Genomic DNA, 9424 nt, shown 5'->3' on the forward strand with positions numbered 1-9424 from the left:
GAAGGGCAAAATTCTCATAGACAAGTAAAGTCTGAGAGTAGCAAGGTGTGCAAAACAAAGCATACTGCATTAAATTGATGATAACAGAACCTTCTCTAGGTTCTTTTGTTCCCCTTTGGCAATTACATAAAAAAAATTGAAAACTCTATGGCCCTTTCCTTTTCTTGACTAACTTTTTTTTCTGCCAGCCAGGTTCCCTATGTAGAAAACTGCCCTTCTCTTCTTTTTGGCTTTTTGGGATGGTTTTTCAAAACCATGATCGTTTGGAAAAGTTTCATCATTTGGGAACGAATGCTAATTTGCTTTTGACATCTGTCCAGGTTAAGGTCATATTTCCCCCCTTAGAAACTGCTGGAAGTTCAACTAACTATCCGAATGATTCATCTTTTTTGCAATTTGAAAATTACGTATCTTGTCAATTAAATGTGGTTTTCTTCAATGTCAATTTTCTGACTTCATACGACTTCTATGTGTGTGTGGTAAGATACTAAAACCGTTGTTTTTTTAGGTAGGATACTAAAACCAATGTTAATAATGGAAATAAACAACTGTACTTATATATGCAAATGCGACAATCACAATAATGCAATTGTCCCTTTTGATTGCAGTCTGAATCTCTGCCTCTCAGATATATAAGAAAGCAGACAATTTTGGATGATCCAAATATTACAAACCGCAGCCACGCTCAGATGAATAAAACTTTTATTACTGCATGCAATGATATGAGCTCTTGTATTTTATTAATAAGTTTAATGATAATCACTGAGCATATGGATTAATTAATATGAAGTTATTTTAATTTAATTAAAAATATTAAATTTAAGTATGTAATTGTTTTAAATATTTTAAAAGAAAATTTTATCATTGATCATACTTATCTTTATATAATATACATATGATCTAGAAAAAAAAAAGATTTAATTATAAAATCCTATGTAAATTACCAAAATCTTTACCCTTAATTATGAGCAGCTCTAACTCTAAGGGGGCCATGCCTCCTAAATTTTAATTCTCTTTATTTTGTATTATATTATAAAATTTATATGTTTATCAAAATTTATGAGGATAAAAGATTTTATCAAAATTCACTTATTTTATAATGTTATTTGATAAATTTTTCATTATATATAGATTATGTTTATCATAGAAAAAAATTTACAATATAATAATAATAATACAAATAAACACATCAAGAAGAAAACTTAACCAAATACTACAATATATAATTACTTTTGATTTCAGATAGTAATTTTATTGTTCAATTAAATCTCTTTATTTATGAGGCAGATAACTTTTTTTCACATAATATATTATAATGTAACTTGCAATCATTTTTTTAGTTGTGCTGATATTAATATAATCAGGATTAAATTAAGTTAACTTGTTTAAATCCGTGAAACTTGTGTATAAGTAGTATCCACCAAATTTTGAAGTTGATTTGTAAAAATTTAAGGAGAGGAAATAGTGTCCCAATTTAAGGTAAGAAAAACCTTTAAACTTAAAAAATACTTATACAGGTATTTACATTTATTTCATTTTAACAAACCAGTAAAAACTTGAACCAATATCTTATTAAATTAATGTGAGATCCTATTTTATTTTACTCGACCAATTCTTGAAGATGCAAATTTTTGAAATTTGATTTACTTTCTTTTAACCAACACTAAATATGAAACTACTTTACATGTAATACTGCCTATCAAATTATTATTAAGATTATAAATTTATAAAGTGATTATTATGCAACTCATAAAATTTTAAAATAATAATAAAAGATTTAGAAAAAAATAATAAAGGATTTAGAGTGAAGTTAGACTTATTAAGAATACAATATATTATATTAGTCTAACTTCACTCTAATTATGAGATCTTATTTGTAATAGTTTCATCTAGCTTTAGCCTTAACGGAAAAAGAAAAACCGGTCTAGGAAGATGCACAAATCACAATCTTACCAAGAGAGATGTTGTTCCAACAAAGGAGTCGTGTCACTTCATAAACACAACGGAATGGCAGACCAACACTGAGTGGGATCGGAATTATTCATCTAAGTGGTGGCTATTGCATAGGCAGACAATAAAAAATAAAATTAACCAAATGATTATGAGACAAGGTAAAATGTTTTTGTGTTTGGGAAGAAAAGTTCAACGGTTTGGGTCTAATAGTACCATTTTCCCCCTCTAGGGACAAATCAGAAAAGCAGAGCAGAGAGATCCAAGGTCCAAACAGGCCACTGTATATTTGTCATTCCACAAGCTTTCTGACTTTAATCAGACAATGTCAATTTTAAATGACCGTGTCATCATGAAGGAATTTTCTTGTCTGTAATCATAAAAAAACTTAAATATCTCTAACATCTTTAAAATATATCTAAATTTGGTAATTAATTTTTATTTATTTTTATTTTTTATTGGATTTCTAAAACTTCAAAAATTTTATAGGAAATTTTTAGCATTAGTCTTTATCTAAAATGTAATAATGTATCCATTCATTATATATAAGAGATATCTTTGACATGTGTCAAGTGATTTTTTTTATATTTAATTTAATAAAATATTTTATTAAAAAAATAAAATTAAAGTAACCTAACATGTGATCAATAGATGTCATTTTGATAAGGACCTAGCACTATTTTACATATTTTTATGGGAACCTATAAAAAAATTATCAATTTCATAGGGACCTAAAAATAAAAAGGTTCAAATTTCACAAGAATTTAAAACAACATGTCATTACAAATGTTGATGTTGAAGACAACATTATCATACCTACTAGAATACTATTTCATTGTAAATGCAATGATAATAGCACTCAATAAACCCCAAAGGAACACTACAATGCATCCTAAAAACCTTGATCATCTTTCGTTCAATGTGAATATCAGTATATTGCTTTGCAATTTTTTTCCTTAGTTCAACAACAACTTTAGAATTTTCTTGAGATTGATGTTCTTCTTTAGCTAGCATCTTCTTGAACTCCATGATTTGTTCCTCATACAAACAAATTCTTTCTTCATTTGTTGCAACTTTAAGCTTCAACTCCTCCATTTGTGACAACAAATGATTCACATCCACATTACTCCCACAATCCACATTGCCCACATTACTTCCAACACCACCATTACTTTCAAAGTCTTGGTTTAATGATTTCTTCAAATCATTGTCTCAAATCAAAAATCTACATTTCTTAACTTCTTGTCATCACAAACAAAAGCAATTTAAAGCCATAGAACATAGCACAACTCCAACCCAACCATGTTTCAATAAAGAGCATAAATCCTTACGTTCCACTCAACACATCACCAAAATAACTTATTCGGATGCTTGTTGGTTTGCGATAGTAGTTGAATCGTCGGCTTCTCGCAAAGGCAACAAACAATACCATCAGACCCAGTCGACAAAGATGAAACTCCAATTGATCCCATCCACAACAAACACATTCTACTTGACCCTTGTCAAACCACCACGAGCCACCACTAACTCAGATATGGTCTCATCGACAACCCATCTTTGTTTATTCTCCTTATCCTCGTCTCATATCAAGAACCCTAAAAAATCAAACAATCCAAAACGGTAACATTTACAAAATTTCCTTTTTAAAATATTTTTTTAAATAGCATTTGGATTACATCATCAAAATTTCCTTTTTAACATTGAACCACAACAACATATCCAACATCTCCACTTTCGGTGTCCTATATTTGATTCAAGACAATGATATATGTACACATCTTTTATTCTGTGAGATGATGTTGATTTTCGACAAATGTTCAACATTTTTTACAACAACCCATCACTACCATTTTGAAGTTATATGCCATAATCTGTGACAATAATAACCCATCAAGCAACCAACATGACTCAACCTCCAATCTTGAGGACTTATTAGATGAATACGAGACTTGTTGGGTTAAAAACCATGGTAGTGATACTAACTCCTCTTTCAGGCCCAAAGGAAGTAACATGTCTCCATCCCACGAAACAATATTCAAACGGGATTGGTAATCTAGGGATGATTCATGTCTTAATTATTTCTGCTTTGAGGTTTTCATGGAGTGTCTTATGTCCGTGTTCAGAAATCACTTTACATAATGAAATAAATTTTTTGTTTAAATTTAAGTTAGTAATTTTCAGTTTATCCACTTTTACTACAGTAAATGTCATGATAACATAATTGTTGAAATTCACAACACTTTGCAACTTACACTAGACTGTTTCAAAAAATTAAATATCTCACCAGCAAAACTGACATAAAATGAACAACTCATAATCTCTTTTTTCACTCTAAAAATTATAATGGACGTGTGTTGCATTAATTACAAGGGAAAAATCACAATCCAAATTGACAACACTCTGTAATTTGCACATGTCTCTAAAAATTAAATGGTGAGGGTTTTGATGTGCTTGCATGCATAAACGACCTTTCTCTAAATTTGAGTATTCACCCCTTTGAGTTTGGCTACTAAAGAAACTGGTCTCACCAGTTAGGTATATCAGGGATTAGTTATCATTCAATTAATAAAATAATAAATTCCTAAGTTTGTTGAATAATTTGATAACTGATTCCAATTACAAATCACATTGTATAACAAGATAGTAGATATTTAGATTACTTTCCTCCGTGTCAAAATAATTATTATTTTAAATTATTTTATACAAATAATAAAAAATAATAAATAGATAAAAAAAATAATTTTATAAAATTAACCTTGTATCATGATTAATTCAGTTCTAATCTTTGTAATTCATCATTAATATACAAGAGATAAAGTAGAAAAAGATAATTAATATTACATTAAAAAACTAAAATGATAATTATTTTAAAATATTTTTTTCTTATATGACAATTATAATAGAACGAAAAAAGTATTATTATATAATCTTCATTTATTAAAAAATAATCTTCATAACTCGTATTTTATTTAAATTTAATATATGTTTTTCATTCAAAGATAAGAGTCAAATTCTCTAATACAAATTATTTTATAACAATTCACACATATGATTCAATCAACTAAATTAAATTAATTTTTTAGTTAAATTTAATGTGTTATAAATAAAATTTTAGAATTCATAATTAATTATGATCTACAATTAATATATTGATCCCCTATATTAACTATAATTCCAATTCCTCACTATTGTGTTTATCTTCTTTAATTAATAAAGCCTAACTAGCTCATTAACTCAATTATGAGAATAAAGACATTAGTAATAATTATGACATCTCACAATTAATCTCGTACAAATTTAACCTCTGTTCTTGAAATCAATTGATGGTTATATTTATTACATGGTTTAATTATGAATAAAATTTTAAATTTCTTACTCAACATACAAGTTCAATTTATGATTCATCAATAAATAAAATATAAGAATATAAATACCTTTGTAAAAAAAAAAAAAAGATTCTAAATACCTCATTATTCAAACCAAGCAATGCCTTTATCCTAGGAAAAAAAAGAGGAATTTGTCTATACTCATAGCAATGAAAACACAAAAACATGTAACCTATACAAAACACACCATGAATCAATTCTGAGAAAGAATGACATGAGATGTCTCTGAAAGTGATCTCGTCTTAGCTAGTCTTCAATGTGAGTCTCTAAGCTATTGCATGCATCTCCTTCGCTTCTCTGTTGTGCCTAGTCTTAAAGGAAATCTAATTAATGAAACCAGGTCTGCATGTGGCTACTGAACTTGTGGCAGAAATTCCAAATAAAAAATAATAATTAAAAATCTTGTCTGCAAATTAAAATATTTATAGATTTTCTTTTATTTTCCTACATCGGAATTATTAGGTCAATTGTATTTTCAAAGGACAAGGGTTACAACAAAAGTTCCCTTAAGGAATATTGCCTCTAATTTCTTTGTCTAGGATTATTGATATACATGGAGTAGTCATCGAATTCGACACCTAACTATAAGTTGAGTCAAGTCAAGTAAAATTATTAGGAGTGAACAAGTTCTTCCTCCGAACTCTAATTGTAATTACACACTATTAGAAACTTAAACCCCTAGGTCCTTTAGTTGAAAGAAAGAAATAGGTGAGAAATAAAATAGATTAAAATAGGAAATGTTTATGGAAATAGCTAGGTAAGAAACAAAGAGAAAATAAAACTGTTTTTAATTTATTTATAAAAATTGAACTCAAGTGATAAGTAGATTATACAGGTGGATGCAAGAATAGAAATATGTGAGATAATTGGTTGATTCACAATTTGAGATTAACTTTTTCAAAACGTAAAGATTATTAAAGTGTGTCTCTTTTAGTAATGTTTTTTTTCTCTTCATATACATAATAAAAAAACACTAATTAATATATTTAAGAGATCCAATTATCTACCAATAATATTGAGGTTGATAAATTCATCCTATTTAATTTAGAAATTGTTTGGTTTGAGAATATATATATATATATATATATATATATATATAATTTGTATAGAAAATAGTGAACATAATAAATGAAAACAGAATATAAAAAAAACACTTGATTGTTTTCTATATAAATTTTTGAAAACAAGAAACAATGTAAAAATAAAATGAAATCTTTATAACTAAAAGCTAAAAAAATTAAGATTGAAAATAAAAATATTTTTTAGATACGTTTATACGCTTATGGTATATTATCTTTAATTTGATAAGTCTTTTTATATATATATATATATATATATATATATATATATATATATATATATATATATATATATATATATTATTGATTTTCATGAGAAGAGAGAAATCAAGTTGCTTTAAGAATTTTTTTAAAAGAGTTATGTTTCATCATAATCGTTAATTTTCTTAAAATTTAATAATTAAAACTAGTTATACATTAAAAACAAAGAGTAACTCTAAAATAAGTTAACTTGTGAAGTTATAAATATTTTGTAAAATTATTTATTAACTATCTAATAAATATAAAATGACAATAAATGATACATTTGTATATTTTTGTTATTTTTTATAAACAAATATATTTTTAAGAAATTGCAGTGTTAGGTTTTTTTTTTAGCTAATTTCGAAATCTTATTATTATTTTTTGTTTAAGTATTAAATATTTTATTAAAATTAAAATATATAGTAGTGTAACAATTAACAACAAGGGGTAGGTACGTCATATGAAAGTGGGTATACATATGTCTTGGCAAGAAACGAGAATTAGCATTAGATTTAAACGGCGTGCTTTTATTTTATTAAGAAAATAAACACAAATACATAACCCGATCGGGGTTAAAAAGATCAAAGGACATTTGTGCCCATTGCAAATTAAACATTTCCATTCTCCTTCTTCAATGGCACAAATAGCACAATATTCTCTGCAATTTATTCGTGGCACACAAGCTTCCAAACTGGTCAATTGTCTAAAAGCGCTTATTTTTCAAGAACACGTTCTCAATAATGAAATATATATATATATATATATATATATATATATATATATATATATATATATACGGATGATATTAATTAATATTGATATCTTTCTGGGATAACCTGTCTCTTGGCACTGACATTGTGAAGGTTCCATGGCCTTAGCAATGTCCTAATTCAGCCGTCCAATTGGACAATGTTTGAATTATAAATTAAACCTTCATGGCCTTATCGTATATTTCCCATACTGTTCAGCTAAGTCAAACTCCAAAAATTTGTAAAATGTTTTATACTTTTCATTACTCTTGCGTCCTCTTTACATTAATAATATGTGTTGGCTTCGTTGTACTTTGTATATTTGCAACGATATATTTAATTAGGTCATTTAATTAGTGACCAAAATGAAGTTGGTCAGCTATGTAATTTGAACCAATGTTTTCTAGTCGTCTTTTTCCTCTCTTTTTTTTCTTTGCTTCCTTGCAATCGAATGTTGATGTCTCGGTTTATAGGAATCAATTTCTGACTTCCAATGATTGTAACGTATGAAACAACAATATTTTAACAAAAACCAAATTGGACTTTCTTTCTTAAGATCAAAATTAATTTTGTGCGTAGCAATAAATATTAGCTAGAAACGCGAGTTAATTAACATAAGTACATAATTGAAGGGACCATGATAAAATACTTATTAGAGAATAACCTAAAGAAACTCTTAAAGAATAAAGATAACCTAGTCGTCTTTTTCCTCTCTTTTTTTTCTTTGCTTCCTTGCAATCGAATGTTGATGTCTCGGTTTATAGGAATCAATTTCTGACTTCCAATGATTGTAACGTATGAAACAACAATATTTTAACAAAAACCAAATTGGACTTTCTTTCTTAAGATCAAAATTAATTTTGTGCGTAGCAATAAATATTCGCTAGAAACGCGAGTTAATTAACATAAGTAAATAATTGAAGGGACCATGATAAAATACTTATTAGAGAATAACCTAAAGAAACTCTTAAAGAATAAAGATAATGCCCCTAGAGTGGTTCTCTGCCTATATACCCTTTAAGATCCAAACATGCAATTACTCTTATCTCAAATAGCATTGATGTAACCTATCTTTTCATTATAAAATAAAGACAAATATTTCCATCTTGGACTTGATAGAGTACGTAAAGTGGAAATTTAATTCTTGTTAGAAGAAGAAACATGCATGTATGGAAGGGCTGGTTCATGATATCTGATGTTTATTTTAATTTTCAAACGAAGCTAGCTTAGTCACAAAAGGTAAGAGCCAACATTTATCTCAAGTTTTTTTCTTGAATCATTGTGATAATCAGAGGTAGACAATGGTCGAGACAAATCCAATCCGATATCGCTTGTACACTTTGCTGTGCAATATTTGTCTCTCAAGTTGCTGAGCTGGGGATTCCTTTTGGGAAATTTGAATTAATATACGGATGGAAATTTTAGTAAATGGAGCCCCCGGTCCCCTAGTTTTTCATGAAAGGAAATTAAACTGCATAAGAAAAAGAATTTAGTGGCATTATTGTCAATGGGAATATGTGATACTAATCTTGGTAGGCCATACTAAAATTAAGATTTTTATTTAGGTCCAATGCATAGTGCCACAAATAATGAAGATTAAAAGAGGATCAATTAAAGTCCTCTTTTATTTATTAACACTGTTTTGTTTTCAGTCTGCTTGATATTTGTCCAAAAAATCATTGATTGTTAATGTTGAAATAGATAGCAATAATCTTGTCCTTGCAACAAGCCCTCCCTTGAACAACACGGTCCTAACAATTATTCACAAGAGCCCTTTGCTTCGACATATGGTCCAATTGTAAAAAGAATAAATGGAGGGTGAGAAAAAAAAATTCTGAATATGTTTGTTCTGTTTCTTTTTTTTTTTTTTTCAAGTACAAAAGCTTGTCACTTAGGTAAGGGAAATTCATAAACTTTTATCAATTTATAATATTTGTTTTTAACTAAATAAAGAATATGATAAATTAAAAAAAAGTGGCCAAAACAATGTTATGCAAGTTGTAAGATTTTTATAACA

Source organism: Glycine soja, chromosome 20 (genome assembly GCF_004193775.1).
Source record: "Glycine soja cultivar W05 chromosome 20, ASM419377v2, whole genome shotgun sequence".
Taxonomy (NCBI): Eukaryota; Viridiplantae; Streptophyta; class Magnoliopsida; order Fabales; family Fabaceae; genus Glycine; species Glycine soja.